At 33.9% G+C, this 20,782-nt stretch overlaps 1 non-coding gene across 1 annotated transcript; it reads left to right on the top strand.

Annotated features, from left to right (window-relative positions):
• The first annotated feature begins 1,173 nt into the window (after nucleotides 1–1,173).
• LOC141654440 (small nucleolar RNA R71) lies at nucleotides 1,174–1,280 on the top strand. Its single transcript, XR_012548000.1, has one exon. It is a non-coding gene; the product is annotated as a small nucleolar RNA R71 (small nucleolar RNA).
• Nucleotides 1,281–20,782: the final 19,502 nt, after the last annotated feature.

The following is a 20,782-nucleotide window of genomic DNA, read 5'->3' as shown; positions in this document are numbered from 1 at the left end:
TATAGGAATATAACGTAACACTTATTCTTAAAACCTAATTACAATGGGCTTTGGAATTCTCGAAATTTGCGTCAGATTCACGGTTTGGTCGATCGACCATACAATCGATCGATCGACCAAGGCTCATTTTCTGATAGCTTTTGATCTTCATGCTCTGGTCGATCGACCATGTAGGTCAGTCGATCGACTGGAGTAGCTGGTACTTGGCTCCAAAAGCTTTGTGAATTCGTCTTTCGGGCCTCGATACGCTCACCAAGTTTGCTTCCCGAATAATTACTTCATGTCAAATAATATGCCCAGTACTTGGGGACGGATTTGGCTTGATATCTACTCATTTCCGCAATAATCTGCAATATTACATGAAAATACGAAAGTAGACGGAAATAGGGAAAATAGTAGCATAAACTACACAAATGAGCTCTGAAATGCGTGTAAAATAGGGTGTAAAACATCATATAAATAACACGCATCACCAACAATTCCTTTTGAATTTGGACTATCAAGCCCTCTAACTTACCTCCTCCTTGGTTGTTTTGTTGGGCATTTTGTGGTGGGGGTTGATTTTGTTGGTAATTGTTTTGTGGGGGCCTTTGTTGATTTTGATAATCCGGTGGAGGATTATACTTTTGTTGTTGAGGGACATAGGCATTTTGTTGTGGTGGGGGTTGTGGTTGAGGATTGAGCACATTGTTGCTTCTATAAGACATATTCGGGTGAAATCTTGTATTTGGATTATATGTGTTTGAGAATGTACCCGGTGAATAAGCATTTTATCTTAAAGCTAGAAAGGCATTTACCTCTTCAATAGGAGCTTGGCAATGATCGGTGTAATGACCCGCACCTCCGCAACCATCACAAACGATGATTTGACTTGTTGAAGACATGACAGTGAGTTGTTGAACGGAATCTCTAGCATCCCTTTCCGCCAATTGTTGTTGGAGTGAGGCAATTTGAGCTAGCAAGACGGAGTTGTTGGAGGATTCTTCTTTACCTTTGAGGGGAACAATGCGGGAATTTACATATTGAGCATCATGGACCGCCATAGATTCGATCGTGGCATGAGCAAGGTCGGTGTCAATTTGATCAAACCCCCCATTGTTGGCGGAATCAAGAATCCTTCGAGACTCATCACAACATCCATTGTAGAATGTTATCGCTAGAAACCAATCATCTAGCCCATGATGTGGGAATTGTCTTTGCAACTCCTTGTACCTCTCCCAAGCCTCATATAAGCTCTCAAGAGCTTGTTGACGGAATCCGGTGATTTGGCTCCTCAAAGTTTGAGTTTTCTCCGGTGGAAAAAACTTTTGATAGAAAGCAAGAGCCAATGTCTCCCAATTGGTGATTCCCATGGCGGTGCGGTCAAGGCTATTGATCCAAAGCTTGGCCTTGTCCTTCAAAGAGAAAGGGAAAAGTATTTCCCTTATTTGGGCTTGAGTGACGCCCGTTTGTCGGATCATGGAGCAATAATCACAGAAATTTTGCACATGCAAATTGGGATCCTCCAAAGGACTTCCCCCAAATTGCTTCCTCTACACAAGGCTAATGAAAGCCGGTTTGATCTCGAATTCCGGCGCGGTAATTTGGGTAGTTGTGATACCGGTCGGAAGCATGGCTGCTGTGGGTTTTGAGTGATCGGAAAGTTTCACCATCTTTTTAGTAGTAGATGGTGGTGGTGGTGGTGGAGATGATGAACTAGAAACCTCCTCCTCTTCAAGAATTCCTAGATCGTCTAAGTAAGACTTTCTAGCACTTTCAAGTTGTTCGGGAGAAAAGGCCTCTTTCACTTCCTTCCAAAAACGTCGTCTTCTCCTAAAGGTTTTCTCGGGATCGGAATCCGGTGAAAGTAATTCTCCAGTACGAGAGGACCTGGGCATAAGACAACAATTTCTAGGAAAATGATAAGTAACGGTCTCAAGGAACAAGTGTTCCTCAAGACAAAAGAAAACAAGATAAAAAACAACAATTCAAAACGTAATAAAACCGTTTCCCCGGCAATGGCGCCAAACATTTGATAGGCTTATCGAGTACCTATACAAAGATAAATTACCCTAAACAACAAATGAATGCAGCAATAGGGGTCGAACACAAGGAAACGAGAATTACGTTGTGAAATGCTATAGGAAGATTTCTATCAAGATCGATTTCGTTTTGGGTTTGTTTGTTTGGTTTGATAACTAACAAAAACTACGATGTAAATTATATAATAAAAAGGAGTCTAAGGGGTTCGGGTGACACATGCAAAGGTAAATATATAATTATGTTAAACTTGGTATTAAAAACGTTGTCAATTGCTTAGGCTTAGAGACACCCACCTTACGGCATTAGTGTCAACCATAGACCGGGTCCTAGAGAAACTCTCGTTCATGACTAGGTCGTCCTACTACACATGCTTAGTCTAATTCAATTCCGTGCTTCTCGACTTTAGAATGAATGAACAAACTTAATCGATTGAATAAGGTCTTAAACAAAGATTAAACATTATAGTGCAAACATGTGATATAAACAATTGAACAATATTATTATCAACCTATTTTAACATGTTATATACTTGATTTTGCATGGCTCCCCTAGCCCCTAGACTAGGAAATTTAGCTACTCTATTAAAATGTAAATTATAAGCTATATTGTAAGAAATGCTAAGATGTTAATCTTATATTTGCATAGGACGATTCCTATCGAGTTCTATGGAATAGAACGATTCCTATGGATCTAGTCCACAACCTATGATACGGTTTATTTTAGAAAGACATTCTCTTTGTCGTAAGTAATATTGGTTTAGCGGAGACTCGTGTTACAAACGAATTGATATTATTTATGAGTAGGAGCGATAATAAAGAACAACATAAAACAACGAAATAGTGGGAAAATCAAACATTCATCGTTATATATAAAACATTTAAGAATGTTTTAGCATTTATATAGTGACCTCTACCCAACTATTATAAATGATCCCGAGATCCAAATTCATATCAACTCCGGCACGGTGAGCCGATTCATCCCTAATCAATATAACTCGGTGGATTAACTCTTTAATCGATTCTACTTCTAGAATTCTTGGTCGATAAAAATTACTTTAATATTTATCTTAAGCTCGGAACACATGCAACTACGGTCGCGAATACTTCCGTTGAGCTCAATCCAAATTTCGATGTAGTAACAATTTACCACCCACTTACCCAACGTAACAAGTTTAGCACCCCGGTGAGCCGAGCCTACTTCTTTATGAAACTGGGATTCATGGTTCTACTATTTGGTAAGGCTAATTCTCAATTATTATTTAGTGATAGGTCTTGTAAATTTATTATCTATCACGTTTTAAGTGAACTAAAGCGGTAAACTACGATAATTATAATTGACACGGTCGATGACTCGATAAAATATGATATGCATGTAAAATAAATCCAAAGCAAAGCAATAAAATCCTAGTATGGCCTTCCTAAAATAGTAAATCTAATAAACTATTTACAAACTCGGAAACCAACTCCTTTGGTCCCTTGAACTTCATTTGGCACGCACTTCAAGGCAACATCGTCTTTGTCGGAACGCCTTACGAAATGGCACCGTCTTCAAGGATCTCCGGGATAAATAAATTACATAGCTTTTCTACTTTATACATTATAAAAACAAAAACAAAAATAAAAAAAAATAAAATAAAAGTGATACGAGATCACATTAATTACAACCGAATCGATATCCCTATTCATTTCGGAAAATATCAATTAAAAAACTAAGGCCATACTAAGTACAAATTACATAATTCAAAATTATATAAAATAAAATATGACATTCATACTAAAAATGCAGCATTGATATATGTATGAAACATGCCATGTGATGTGCCAAATCGCCCTATTTAAGCTAATATCGTATATTGGGTCCGGTTTTATGGATAATTGTGACTATTAACTTATTAAAATCACACAATATTACATAAATCAAATCTATGTCTAAGTTAATTACCTCAACCTTCTTAGGACTCAAACATTTAGTCTTCACTAAATATTTGACAATAATTCAACTTGATATTTTATTATTGCTTTTTAAACACCTTTATTCATAATAATAAATAAATAATTCCCAATAAGTCCTAAAGATTCGAAAATTTCAAAATCATAATTTTGTATATTCTGGAAAATCCCCAACATTCCAAAATTTTAATAAAACTTACCCATTGAATATACTAATTTATTTCACAAATAAATCGCATAATACATAATTTTAACTCTTTAATTCCAAATTAAACATAAAATTATGCAATAAATCAAAATTAAAATTTTTGAATATTCTAAATAAGTTTCTATAACCTGAAAAAGACAAGTTTTTAGGTCCAAAAATCGAATTTACAATTATGACTATTTAAAGTTGTTATTTATCAATTTTACAATATAAAAATCAATAAACATTCAAATCAAATCAAATTTGATATGCAACTTAATATCTGATGTTCATATCATATATAAAACATTGGGAAAAATTTTCATGCCATAAAATTCATTTTAGCTATTTTTGCTAAAATAGTCACTATTTATGTGATTTTTACATTTAAAAATCATAAATCATGCAAAATAAAACCATTTTACCTCAAAATTTTCATACAGTGTGTAAATATTGCATGTGATAACATACTAAACTTTCATGGGCAGAGACGAAGTCTAACTAATTTTAACCAAAATACCTCCAATTAATTCATTTTATCATGTAAAAATCATAAAACATGCAATATAAAACACTTTTATACGAAATTTTACATACAATAAGTAAAATATGCATGTGAGGTCGTGTTAAAATTTCAAATTCAAAGTCATGGTCTAACATGTTTAAGTATTTAAAAGTCATTAAACCAAATAAAATGTAATAAAAATACTAAAAATAAATTAAAGAGCAATATTTATACCATAAATAATAAAAATGACCTAAAATAAATTTAGGACAAGAATGTTATTCATGCAAAAATTTCGTGGTATTTTGCAACGTAAAGGGTTCGGGTGCGGAAGCGTTTTGGTCAATTGTTTGCATTTGATCGGTTTTGGTCGACATTCTGGACGGATTGAACGGATAGAATATTTTTTTTTGTATGTTTTTTTGTGTGAAATTAGGGATATTTATCAAACTAGACCTATAGTTTGATAATGGGTGAAATTCTCGTAACGCGACAAGAATTCCTCTTAAACTTTGGAACGCGTCCTCGATCTAAGTCAAGGATCAAACACGTCGATTCTCTGTTTGTCTCGACACTCGTGTTTAACACAACACAAAATGCTTCTGATGGGTTTTAGAGAAAACTTTTCAAAACAATTTCAATTTCATAGATATGTAAAAATGAATTACAACCTTGGCTTACATAGCCCTTTAGGCCGACCTACATACCTAGGAAAGACCACTATTTGACCCTTATTTAATCCTAGTCCTACCTAGTTTCTACCACAATCATCAAATATTTTATGGAGAAAAAAGAATTGACAACATAGATTACAAGGTTTGACAAATAATTAATTGAAGCCTTGAAATCACGTCCAAGGACCATACACGGCTGCTTCTACCGTGGGCTGTTGCTCCGTCCTTCCTCGATTTGCGTGCTTATTTTATATCGTCAACCCATAATTTATTAGTTATTATATTTTATTTCGGTATTATTTTAATTTAATTTTATTCGCAAGTCCCGTCAGTTTTATTGAAATTTCCACCCCCCTCCCTTCTTTCTACGCATCAACAAATGATGCGAAAATCGACCCTATAGAAGATGTTGTGCTTAATTTAGAAGACCAAGTGAACTCTAACCCAAATAATGCATTATTTACACATAAAATATGGATGGGCTCAATTAAGGAAAGGGAAATATGTGCAATCAAGACCCGAGACCCATGGAAACCGACTTGAAACCGTGTGGGGCATCTGGTCGGCGGTACCAAGAGGAGTCAAGAGGAAAATCAACTTAATTTTTAGTATTTTCAACTAGTTTGAATAAGGTTTGAAAAAGTTGGTCTAGTTTGTGAGTTCTATGCATCAATCATCCTAGAACTCACAAAATGCATTTAATGTAGTCTTGGAGGCCAAGGCAATTCGGCCTATATAAGGGCCAAGACTCCCTCATTTGTAATCATCAAGTTTTAATCAAAAACCCTTTCCAGAGAGAGAAACTCATTGTTTCAATCTTTTTAAGATCGACGAGTTCGAGTCTTGCCTTAAACAAGGGACGCGTTCCGAAGTTTGAGTTGAATTACTTGATGCTAACGCGAAGCAGAAGACTTAATTGTGAATTCAAGTGAGGTGAGAGATCCGAATGCACTAGGTGCAACCCGACCAAATATTTTTTTTTGTATGTTTGCATTTGGCAACGTAAAGAGTTCGGGTGCGGAAGCGTTTTGGTCGATTGTTTGCATTTGATCGGTTTTGGTCAACATTCTAGACGGATTGAACGGATAGAATATTTTTTTTTGTATGTTTTTTTGTGTGAAATTAGGGATATTTATCAAACTAGACCTATAGTTTGATAATGGGTGAAATTCTCGTAACGCGACAAGAATTCCTCTTAAACTTTGGAACGCGTCATCGGTCTAAGTCAAGGATCGAACACGTCGATTCACGTCCCAAAGACCCTTCACGGCTGCTCCAACCGTGTGCTGCTATTCCGTACTTCCTTGTTTTGCGTGCTTGCTTTATATCGTCAACCCATTAATTATTACTTATTATATTTTATTTCGGGATCATTTTAATTCAATTTTATTCGAAATTCCCGTAAGTTTTATTATAATTTCCACCCCCATCCCCACCCCCCTTTACGCATCAACACTTGCAAAGTAAAGGGTTCGGGTGCGGAAGCGTTTTGGTCAATTGTTTGCATTTGATCGGTTTTGGTCGACATTCTGGACGGATTGAACGGATAGAATATTTTTTTTTGTATGTTTTTTTTTGTGTGAAATTAGGGATATTTATCAAACTAGACCTATAGTTTGATAATGGGTAAAATTCTCGTAACGCGACAAGAATTCCTCTTAAACTTTGGAACGCGTCCTCGGTCTAAGTCAAGGATCGAACACGTCGATTCACGCCCCAAAGACCCTTCACGGCTGCTCCAACCGTGTGCTGTTGTTCCCTACTTCCTTGTTTTGCGTGCTTACTTTATATCGTCAACCCATTAATTATTACTTATTATATTTTATTTCGGGATCATTTTAATTCAATTTTATTCGAAATTCCTGTTATTTTTATTGTAATTTCCACCCCCCCCTCTTTACGCATCAACACTCTCCCTCTTCAAAAAGCATTGTCCCGATTCTTGTGCCTTCAAGTGCCGATGTGAGATGCTATATTGCGTTCATCCTTTGCTGCCCAATGCCTGGGTTGAACATCTTCAATGATTGTTGCTGATTCCACCCACAAACTCTACAGCCTTGAAACAACTTCTGTCCGAAATGCTTTAACCCACGAACTGATCTTGGAGCATCGTTAGAACCGTGAAAATTAAAGGTGTCATTCACCATGGCCTTCAAATGTACACAATAGTATACCGAACCGAATAAACACACAGGTTCAAAATTAACTCCACGATTCTCTTGGGCTATCCATTTTGTTTCCGACGTTGCATCATTGCAATTGATAGTGCCATCGAATATAGGAGGCAAATCGAAATTGACAGCAAGTTTATCCTCGTTTGTAAAACCATCGTGAAAGAGCGATGTAACATCATCTTCGTACACATCAAAAATAGGTGGTAAACTAGGATCAAACATTTTTTTCTTCCCCATAGGATCGTCTTGGTTTAAGGAAATCAAGACCGAAGCTCTGATACCACTTGCAACGTAAAGGGTTCGGGTGCGGAAGCGTTTTGGTCGATTGTTTGCATTTGATCAGTTTTGGTCGACATTCTGGACGGATTGAACGGATAGAATATTTTTTTTGTATGTTTTTTTGTGTGAAATTAGGGATATTTATCTAACTAGACCTATAGTTTGATAATGGGTGAAATTCTCCTAACGCGACAAGAATTCCTCTTAAACTTTGGAACGCGTCCTCGGTCTAAATCAATGATCGAACACGTCGATTCATGTCCAATAGACCCTTCATGGCTGCTCCAACCGTGTGCTGTTATTCTGTACTTCCTTGTTTTGCGTGCTTGGTTTATATCGTCAACCCATTAATTATTACTTATTATATTTTATTTCGGGATCATTTTAATTCAATTTTATTCGAAATTCCCGTAAGTTTTATTGTAATTTCAACCCCCCCTCTCTCTTTACGCATCATATTTATCCTCATAAATCACAAATTTCTAGTTTTATATGTTAACATTTTAACTCGGAAAAACAATAACCGATTATGCATGCAACAACCATTGCTCTGATACCAATTGTAAGAGTCATTAACCTCTTATTAGATATTTCTAATAACTATTTAATTTTAGTTTAGTCATAAACTAACTACATCTTATACATGCATAACAAAAGGACAAAGTAAGAAGAAATCAATCGACTTACAAAGGAGTGCCGCACGGTTATACTAATTGGTCTCCTACCAAATTAGTCTTCGTAAAAATCCGAGTGCTCCAAGGATGAACTTAGACCCAATGGTAGGATCTACTCCTCAAGGAAATGTACCATGATAACCCTCTTAAAACTACTAACTAATTAACTAGATTACATTAGTAGCCAACCTTAAAAATAATCTAACTATTATTTTCTATTACTACTTCTAGTAACTTGAATATATTAGATTTTGGAACAAAAATTATTTTCTCAAAACTTGTTCTTTTGAGAAAAGGAAGGAAGAGTAAGTTGTGTAAGGTGTAAAAAAATGAATCCACACAAAAATAAGAACAATTCTTATTCTATCAAGGGGGTGGAAAAACCGGTGGTAGTGGTGGCATGGGGTAGACAAATTAATCTTCCAAATTTTGCTTTTGTTCTTAACAAGAAAAGCTAGCTAGTAGTAGGTGTCATCATGATGTCCATTTTATTATTTAAATAACAAAACCATCAAAGCTTACTTACTACAAATAAAACCGGTTTTCATGTAATATGGAGTTCATTTTATTTTTGTCAATTTGTCATATTATCATATAATGTGTGACATGTGACATATAACATGTAATTAATAATATTAATGCATACTTAACAATTAAATATCATTAAAAATATTAATTTAATTATATACAATAATTGACTAGTAATTCCCAATTACAAGTAAATAAAATGGTTCATACTAATATAATCTACAACATATTGCAATTATCATTATCCGTTCATTCTTAATATAATTGTTTCATAAACAAAATTTTAGTAATATAACATCTTAATTACTAAAAAGAATCTTATTTAATCAAATTACAATAAGATTCATATTCTTACTCACATTCGTGATTTGTTTAATTTTAAGAAATTAATTAATCTGTATCAACATACAATTTAATTAGTTAATCAATTAAGAGTGTTACCCTAGAGGTATGACCTTAAGGGGTCAACTGATCACCATCGTCATACGACAGTAATGTCAAACTCTAGCCAGCCAATCATTACCGATTAATGTGGATCAGTTGACAATAAAATATTACATTCCCTCAGCATTCTTAATATGAGATTTAAACATGTGATCGCATTATTGTCGAGGACACATACTCCAACAGTTTATTAATCCTTGTGACTCGTTGTGTGAACTATTTGTCCTTGCTCATTAGTCATTGTGACTCATTGTGTGAATCTGCAGTGTCAAACCCCAGGCCTGACACAAAGACTGAGACTTTAACTAAGCCTGACTGACCTGATGTTCTCAGGATGCAATGAACTTTCAGAATTTGATTAAAAATAACAAGTGGCCAGCAAAAATCATGAAATTTGGTGACAAGCTAGTTGAATGATTAAACTAACCCTGATGAAAATTTCAAGAAATTTGAAGGACTCCAAATATTTTTGGTAAATTAATTAAGGCTGCGTGACAGAATAAATCAGACAACTTGACACAAGACTGATGTTTGAGACTGATCAAGGACCTAGAGATATAATTATCAACTCAATTCCCACGGAATACTCACAGGGAAGCAAGCTAACAATTTGGACGACTTAAACTGGAATTTATCACAGCCAAGCACAGATAAAAACCAACTCAAGTTAACAGCAAGACCAAAAAACCCACAGTTTGAGCACAGTATTGAATGAACCTCACTAATAGACTTTGTTCAACACCTAAATTCCAAGCACAAGATGTTAACAGGCCTGACTCTTAACTACAGACTAAGCACAAGTTATAGAGATTTAAATTTGAGAGAAAACTCAGGTTTAATATTCATCAAAAGCTGCCTCAATGCAGTTGGAGGAGAGGTCCTTATATAGGCCTTCCTCTTGGAAATATGTTACAAATTTTAACCTAGAAATCTCATCCAAAGGCCAAGATTAGTTCTTAGGACATAATAAACAACAAATTTTACAATGATTACAAAATGATTTAAAGAAAGGCTGTAATAAACAACAAAAATCCTGCACTGATAGTGACATGCTGCTCCTAGGCTGCTGTGTTGCTTTGGCTGGGAGTATAAGGACGAATGGGTGCAGTAGGGCCTTGACTTTGGCTCTTAGTGTTAGGAATATATATCTCATTATACAACATATTCATATATGTTCAAATTTATTTAGTCATAAAATAAATTGTAGATCTTATGCATGCAAACAAAAATAGTAGTAGAGAAGAAATCATCAATCTTACTATATGATTTCGGTTTTATGGGCACCAACAAGATCTCCTTCTTGTTAGTTCTTGAGCTTTCCAATAATGGATGAACATCCATGACTTAAAAATAGAAGCCCTCCAATAAGTAGCACCCAAGACAATCCCAAAATCCCACAAAATAATATGTACTAGATATTTGTAATGTGGTTTACCTTAAAATCGGTTACTAATACTCATATACTCTACTAGTATTATTAGTGATTGATTTGAACAAATTTAATTCATAAAACTTGAATTTATGAAGAACAAGAGAGAGAATGTTGTTTATCATAAAACATAAGAGAATAAGAAAAAATGAGAGAAAAATTCTCAATAGTTTAATGACAAAACCGGTGGGGGTAGGTCTTTAGGACCCTTTTCTTTTTACTTTTTGTCTTCACAAGACAAACTAGTGTAAAGCTTTGTCATGGTCAAGTCATTATCAAGTGTCATAGACAAATGAATAAGACAAATGAATAAGACAAATGAATAAGCCAAAACTTCTAAAAATTGCCCACCAATTTCGGTCACCATGTGTAATATGGAGTCCATTTTATTTTTGTCAATTGTACAATTGTATGTCATGTGACATGTGGCATGTCTTATGTCATGTTTTAATTTAAAATGCATATTTAACAAATTAAATATCATTTACAAATTAAATAAATCACATTTAACAAATTGACTAGTAATTCAAAATTACTTTCTCATAAAATGGTCATTTAAATACTAGTTCGTATAATTCACAACATCTTGTAATTATAACTAACTTATCATTCTCATCTCGCGTGTTTCGCAAACACCGATTAATTTTAGTAATATAACTTCTTAAATTACTAAATAAAATCTTATTTAATCACATTATAATAAGATGTCATTTTCTCTCTTATGATAAAATTTGTTCAATTTTAAGGAATTAATTAATCTGTATCGACATACAATTTATTAATCTTTTTCAATTAAGGGAATTGTCCTTTAGGTGTGACCTCAAGGGATCAACTGATCACCACCGTCGCACGATAGTAATGTCAAACTCTAGCCAGCCAATCATTACCGATATGTGTGAACCAGTTGACTATATATGTAATTTATCATCCCTTTCGTATTCTTGAAATGAGACTTAAACATGTGATCATCATGATCGACAGTTGTGATCGCATTATTGTCGGAGGACACATATTCCAACAATCTCCCACTTGTCCTCGACAAGTGTGCGTCACCAATTCTCTTGTCCTATTACTATCTCCCACTCAATGCAAGGTGTCTTTTGGGTCGTACTTGCAAGTGATCATATCGAGAGTGGTTTCCTCGATCTGGAGAATAAATGATTTGACCGGAGTTATCTACCATAGATACCTTCCGAGCGTGGCCACGCATTTCCAGTTCATTACTCCTCGAGTGGCCCTGAGATATTGTTATAACCCTGACAAGGGGTGGACAATTCCTATCGCACTTATTCCCTTCGACTAGCCACAGCCATCATAACCCAAAATATGCCCATTTGACCCCATTTACGAAGGTCGTAGTTACACAAATCAAAGTTAATCTAAAACTGTGCCACCTTAGGCGAACAGTCTTTAGTCAAAAGAATCGACTCATTAGAATACTATAGTAGCTCTCGCCAAGACTAGGCTATATAAATTTGCCAGAACTCTATAAGCGGTCACTGCCCGACAAAGTGTTCCTAACAGTCTGCCTATGTGATCGACTAGTCATCTCACATGACTCTATGGTACTTGAACTTGCTATCAATCGCATCACACTCTAGTCACTTCGAGACGTCACCTCATACAAGTGACTATGGGCGAATACCATGTTCATCGAGGTTCACTTTAACGGGGTTTAATATTGTCTCTACAACCCGTTTGGATGTAACAAAGTATAAAAAGGAGTTTTTTAGATTTAAAAAGTCGAACGACAAATGTGATTATCATATGAATAGTCAATACCTGATTACTACTTCATAATTTTATAATCCATTTTCATCTTATATGTAGTTATTCATCTCAATGCAATTGAAATGACATATGACATGACTAATCATGTTAAGCCCATGAGAAGGCTTTGGTTAGTAGGTTTTATCAACTTCTTGTACCTTACTCAACCTTACTACATACTCGTTTTCCTTTGTAATGTATACATTTGCATTACAAAACTTTCTGAGTACGTGTCTAGATCCAATCAAGACATAGGCTTTCATGCCTTAAAATAGCTCCCACTGTTTTCATAGTGTGCGGGACTCATCCTTCTTGCACATCACATGATTGCAAGTGTACTCAATTTCCATTGTAAATATTTCTCATTGTTCTTTATTGCCTAGAACGATTCTAGAAAATATATTTTTTAAATAACATATCCACAATGGTATCTTAACCATCCTAATGTGTTTTGATTATGGTTTTGTCGGAAACCATGCGCAATCTCAATTGTCAATTGTTATTTGTGTAACACCCTTACACAAAATTGCATCAAAAACACTTTGCTTTACATCCTTAATGCTTCTGCAAGCACTTAAGGGTAATCTTTATGGCTTACTTGGTAACTATTACTTAAATTCGATTTGAAACAATTCATCATACTCAAAGTATATGAAGTGTCATACATCATTTCCTATTTAATTGATTTGGCAGCGGAGACAAATGGAAACAATCAAATATGTTCAACTCTATTGAACTAATCGTGAATCTTATCAACATAAGACTTCTTATTTGATGCTAATATCATGTGGATTTATCTTCATAAATCTGGATATTAAAGATGTATTATATTACTCAAAAGTCTTAAATCATTTCCAATGATCAATATGTCATCCACATATTAGACTAATTAAAATTACTGTAACTCCCACTAAACTCCATGTATAAACACAAATTCTCGACTTATCGAGAAAAGTTTTATAACATGATCAAAACATTGATTCCAACTCATTGATGTCCTACTTAAGAACCTCTCTTAAGTTTCACATTATCTTAGGATTGCAAGAATCTATAAAACACAAGACATGTATTGAATACATTCCTTCTAATTGAAGAAGTGGGTTTTAGATTCACTTGCTATATGTATATCATCATAATGAAACACAATCCCTAAGAAGATCCAAATAGACTTAAGCATTTCAACTAGTGCAAAAACCCTTTGCAACCAATCAAGCTTTGATATCTAATAATTCACTTGGAATTAATTTCGGATTTTCATGGCTCTAAGCCTTGTATTGAGTTGTGACTTAAACACTCTCATGTAAGTCAAATGTTCATTACTTTCCAGAAGTAACCAACTTGAATCAAACAATTTCTTTGTAAGTTGCAAGCTCTTTACTTTCTAAAAGTAACACAAATTCATCATCTTCAACAAATGATGACTTTAACCTCCTAGGTTTTAAAGAAACAATGTCTTACACAAAACGTCTCATGTAGCCAAGAAAGACCAGTTTCTTGCGACATAACATTTTTTGTGGCTCTTTAAATAATTTCCCCCACTCTGTCTTCTAGAAATAAACTTGTTTTCTAGTAAGACAGTTTCACGAGCCACAATCCCGTTGTACTCGTGATTATAGTAAGGAAAAATGAGCATTTGTTTCTTTTGAAAACTTACATACATGGTACCCTACCATTTCATATCTCATATAATTCGTTTTAGATTTAGTGGAAAAATAATTTAGGCAAAATGATAAAATCCCCAAAAGGATCAAGTAACTTAAAGTAACTTGATCGAAGTCCAAACCATATCAAATAACGTTTGATTTCTTATCCAACCACACATTATCACATTATCAAAATGATAATATGTGTTAAGAGAGATTAACTTGTGATACTATATCACATTTCATTTGGCTTATATCAAAGTCTTCACTTTGATAATCCCATCACTCCTAAATCGTGATTCCTTAATTCTTTGAACTTCTTCAAAGATTTCTCTATTTACCTTATTAAGTGAACATATTAGCGTCAACTTAAATCGTTGATAAAAGAAAATGATAAACCTATTTTGGATCAATGATTTACAACCTCGATCTCCTTTTCAACCAAAAAGGCACGTGACATCTTGCTTTGAATACAAGATACGCATATACCATAAGATCTAATGGTTTTAAGAGTACTCGATAACTCTTTGCGTTCATCATTCTAGAATTTAAGGTTTAATCTTTGGTTACCAATTTGAGTCTTGTATCATCTACATGATGTATCATTCTAGTTTGGTTTAGAATATATTCATCTTGATAATGGGCTAGCCATACATCAAATCGTGGGGTATAGGGTCACAAAAGTGAAACCTCTTTTGTATCTTAACAAGTTTATATTCTTATTTAGAGTTTATGCACTTAATAGTCACAATTAAGTACAACTTTAAATCCAAAAACTAGATTGAGTACACAATTACTCTATCTCTCAACATCATTGTTGCTAGTCGTCATATTTTAATCATTCTATGTATCAAATACAATGATGAAAACCTCCACTGGTTTCTAATATTGACGAAGTAGTACTAGCAAGATATATGTTAATTAAATAAACATTTAAAGAAGAAGGTCTCATTAGATGTCCCACAACTAAATTGCTGATTCTTCAATAATTTGGGGTAGTTTCCTTTCTACGTCCAACACTTAAGACAATGGAAACTTTATCGGTCGGGATTGATAGGTTTAGTATCGTTATTCTCAATAACTTTACTTTTAACATTACCTTGTATCAATTCCATTCTAATTTTACTTCTTTGAACCTCACCTTTTATCTTAACGGTTTAAGAGAATGCTCCCACTCATTTCAATGAGTCTTTGCTTAGAGAAGCAAAATTAAATTTCATGAAGACTACTCTTCAATTCATTTGTTTAGTCTTAAAACTTCCATTGAAGTGGTTGCGGTATTTTGGTCAATTTTGATTTCAAACAAATCTAGTTACCAAAATGATGTAACGTTTCAAAGTACTTAACTCAATTAAGCATATGAGAAACAATTCATTGTAAGTAGATATGTTAGTCAAGAATCAAAAACCCTTTTGATCACGAATAACTTTTATCTATACTCTTCACAAGAGATCCTTACAATGGATAATATGAGGTTTTTAGAAGAAAATTCATATTTTGTCTTTAGTTACGATGTTTTAAAGGAGATTTGAACTAAAATCGAAATGATATCGTATATGAATTGTGGTAAAGAAATAGAACAATATGATAACGGAATAGTGGAAAACTTAACATTTGTCGTTATAATAATACTTGTAAATAATTTAACAAGTAAAGCATTTACATAGTGACCTCTACCCAACTATGATAAATGATTCCAAGATCCAAATTCATATTAACTTGGGCACGGTAGGGCCGATTCATCCCTTATCAATATAACTCGGTGGATTAACTCTTTAATCGATTCTACTTTTAGAACTCTTGGTCGATAAAATTACATTAATATTTATCTTTAGCTCGGAACACATGCGACTACGGTCACAAATACTTCCGTTGAGCTCAATCCAAATTTCGAATAAATGTGTCCATGATCCAAATCCACATCAACTTGGGCACGGTAGGGCCGATCATCCCTTATCAACATGAATTCGGTGGATAGACATTTATCACCCACTTCCCCTACGTAACAAGGTTTGTACCCCGGTAGGGCCGAGCGCACTCCCTCATGAAATAGGTTTTCATGGTTTCTACTTTTTGGTAAGGCTAAGTCTCAATTGTTTATTTTAGTGAGAGGTCATGTCAATTTATTATCTATCACGTTTTAAGTGAACTAAAGCGGTGAACTACAATAATTGTAATTGACACAATCGAAATACTCGATTAAATGATGATGCATGTTTTAGTTATGGAGATTTAGCAATGCATGCAACATATAAATAAAATGCAAAGCATAAATAAATTCCTAGTATGGCCTTCCTAAAAATAGTAAATATAATAAACTATTACATATTCGGAAACCAACTCCATTGGTCCCTTGAACGTCGGTTTTGGCACGCATCTCGAGGTAACACCGTCTTTTATGGATCGCCTTCTCAAGTGGCATCGTCTTCAAGGAACTCCGGAATAAATAAATTACATAACAAATTACATAATTTCCTATTGTACATTTGTAATTAAAATAAAATAAATCTATTAAATTACAAAACGGTGATACGAGATCACAATAAATTACAACTGAATCGATATTCCCATACATTTCGGGCAATATCAATTAAAAAACTAAGGCCATACTAAGTAAAATTACATAATTCAAAAATTACATAAAATAAAATTATGACAATCATAAATAAAATCCAGCATTATAATATGTATGAACCTGCTCAATTTTATGCTAAATCGCCTTTAAGGAGCCAATATCGTATATTAATCGGTTTTTACGGATTTGCGTGATTTAACCTTTTAAAAATCACAATAATTACATAAAATCATATTTATGTACTAGTTAATTACCCTAACCATCTTAGGACTCAAAATTAGTCTCCACTAATATATTGACAATAATTAAATTATATTTCTTAATATTGTTCATAAAAGGACTTAAAATTACAATATAATGCCATAAACTTCAAATAAATCATAAAAATTTCAAATAAATTCAAATTTTGAAATTTTAAACTCATGAACATTCTGAAAAAATACCATGACACTCATAATATTCAAAACATAGGTTAAAAATTTCGAAAATTATCGAGGAAAAACAATGTTTCGGTTTATCGGATTTATCAAATATTATCATAAAAACATGATAAAAATTTTTTAGTTTACTTTTCACTTTTAGATCTGAAATAGGTGATAAAATGCAACATGTGACGTTTTTCCTTAGTCATGAAGTATGTTTTAGCAATTTTCACTAATTAAAGTCACTATTTATGTGATTTTTCATCAAAAATTCATAAATCATGCATAAAGACTTCATTATAGCCAATTATTTTACACACATCTTGTAAAATTGCATGTGACAATATAATAAATTTCTATGACCAGATTCGAAATATTACTCATATTAACCTATTTTTCCATTTAAATTCGATTTTATTATGAAAACCATATTTCGAGCACAAGAACTCATAAAATTATGACCAGATTCGAAATATTACTCATATTAACCACTGGAAAAAATGAAGTTTAGCTAAGTTTAGTCCAAAAATGACATTTTTATCTTAAAATCACATTTTAATCCCATTATTATATAAAATGAACAATAAAAATCCATAAATTAACCAAAATATCCTAAATACATTTTAGGACCAAAAACTTTAACATGCATAATTGATTTCGTGATATATCAAATATCCTAAATACATTTTAGGACCAAAAACTTTAACATACATAATTGATTTCGTGATATATCATAATAAACACAAATTTATAAGTTTTATTTGTTAATCGTATAACTCGGAAAAACTATAACCGATTTGCATGCAAACAACCTAAGGCTCTGATACCACTTGTTAGGAATCTATATCTCATTATACAACATATTCATATATGTTCAAATTTATTTAGTCATAAAATAAATTGTAGATCTTATGCATGCAAACAAAAATAGTAGTAGAGAAGAAATCATCAATCTTACTATATGATTTCGGTTTTATGGGCACCAACAAGATCTTCTTCTTGTTAGTTCTTGAGCTTTCCAATAATGGATGAACATCCATGACTTCAAAATAGAAGCCCTCCAATAAGTAGCACCCAAGACTATCCCAAAATCCCACAAAATAATATGTACTAGATATTTGTAATGTGGTTTACCTTAAAATCGGTTACTAATACTCATATACTACTACTAGTATTATTAGTGATTGATTTGAACAAATTTTATTCATAAAACTTGAATTTATGAAGAACAAGAGAGAGAATGTTGTTTTTCATAAAACATAAGAGAATAAGAAAAATTGAGAGAAAAACTCTCAATAGTCTAATGACAAAACCGGTGAGGGTAGGTCTTTAGGACCCTTTTCTTTTTACTTTTTGTCTTCACAAGACAAATTAGTGTAAGACTTTGTCATGGTCAAGTCACTATCAAGTGTCATAGACAAATGAATAAGATAAATGAATAAGACAAAACTTCTAAAAATTGCCCACCAATTTCGGTCACCATGTGTAATATGGAGTCCATTTTATTTTTGTCAATTGTAAAATTGTATGTCATGTGACATGTGACATGTCTTATGTCATGTTTTAATTTAAAATGCATATTTAACAAATTAAATATCATTTACAAATTAAATAAATCACATTTAACAAATTGACTAGTAATTCAAAATTACTTTCTCATAAAATGGTCATTTAAATACTAGTTAGTATAATTCACAACATCTTGTAATTATAACTAACTTATCATTCTCATCTCGCGTGTTTCGCAAACACCGATTAATTTTAGTAATATAACTTCTTAAATTACTAAATAAAATCTTATTTAATCACATTATAATAAGATGTCATTTTCTCTCTTATGATAAAATTTGTTCAATTTTAAGGAATTAATTAATCAGACGACATACAATTTATTAACCTTTTTCAATTAAGGGAATCGTCCTTTAGGTGTGACCTCAAGGGATCAACTGATCACCACCGTCGCACGACAGTAATGTCAAACTCTAGCCAGCCAATCATTACCGATATGTGTGGACCAGTTGACTATATATGTAATGTATCATCCCTTTCGTATTCTTGAAATGAGACTTAAACATGTGATCATCATGATCGACAGTTGTGATCGCATTATTGTCGGAGGACACATATTCCAACAATTAGGTGGTATCTGAAATATGGAGAGACAAGCAAAAACTCCTCAGCAACAGCTCCTTATTTGTTTAGCCAGAAATGGCAATTTGCTTTATGCTTTATGTCCCTTTCAGCAGATTGAGTTTCAGTTTGATTTTCTCTTGATTGCAGGGTGAATTTGGTCTGGCTCCTTAGGACTTTTCTGATCTTAGTTGGTCAATGTTTCAGCCGGCCAAGGTGGCAGCTGGTGGTTGAGCTTGTACTTGTACTTGAGACCTCCTAAAACAGGCTTGGAAGGGGTTATTGATAGGGTAGTGTGACTGGAACTGTTGCCTATTGCCGGATCAGTGTTGCCCTTGTCCCTGGCTCCTGCTGCAGAATCATTTGTCCTTGTTCGTTAGTCATTGTGACTCTTTTTGTGAATCCTTTGTCCTAGTTAATTAGGCATTGTGACTCATTGTGTGAACCATTTGTCCTTGTTCATTAGTCATTGTGGCCTATTGTGTGCATCATTTGTCCTTGTTCGTTAGTCATTGTGACTCGTTGTGTGAACCATTTGTCCTTGTTTATTAGTCATTGTGACTCGTTGTGTGAATCCTTTCTCCTAGTTAATTAGTCATTGTGACTCGTTGTGTGAACCATTTGTCCTTATTTATTAGTCATTATGACTCGTTGTGTAAATCCTTTGTCCTAGTTAATTAGTCATTGTGACTCGTTATGTAAACCATTAGTCCTTGTTCATTAGTCATTGTGACCCGTTGTGTGAACCATTTGTTTTTGTTTATTAGTCATTGTGACTGGTTGTGTGAATCATTTGTCCTAATTCATTAGTCATTGTGACTCATTGTGTGAATCATCAGTCCATTCTATGAATATTTTGAGGAGGATGAGGATCCAGGCTTGAGGTCAAGCCCTGTTCAACCAGGGGGGTGGGGGTTGCAGTAGGAGCTGTTAACCAGGCCAACAATCTTTTAGAGACTGTTCAGGCACAAGCAATGCACACCCATGTCGTGCCAGGGATGCCAGTCACAAACCAAACCAGCAACAGCACTCAGGCTAACTCACCTACCAGTACAGTCTTATCAGACCACCAGAACAGCAGCCAGGCTAGCCACCAACAGCCACCTTGGCCAACTGACTCTCTTTTCAACTAATATTAAATCAATCCTAAGGAGCCAGGGACCAATCCTAAAGAATTCCACAAAAAAATCAAAACTAAAAGCAAGTTGCAGGTGGGGTAATTCAGATAAAGCAAGTTTGCCATTTTTGGCCAAACAGGTGAAAACTCTCAACAAAGAAAGCACTGGCTTATTTCAGCATTCTTAGATAAAACCTTGAGCCACAAAAGATGCCTGGACCAGGGCCATTTTGACCTTCAACAACCAGCCAAGGAGATAT

Source organism: Silene latifolia, chromosome 4, assembly GCF_048544455.1.
Source record: "Silene latifolia isolate original U9 population chromosome 4, ASM4854445v1, whole genome shotgun sequence".
NCBI lineage: Eukaryota > Viridiplantae > Streptophyta > Magnoliopsida > Caryophyllales > Caryophyllaceae > Silene > Silene latifolia.
This window is presented reverse-complemented; position numbering and strand designations above follow the sequence as displayed.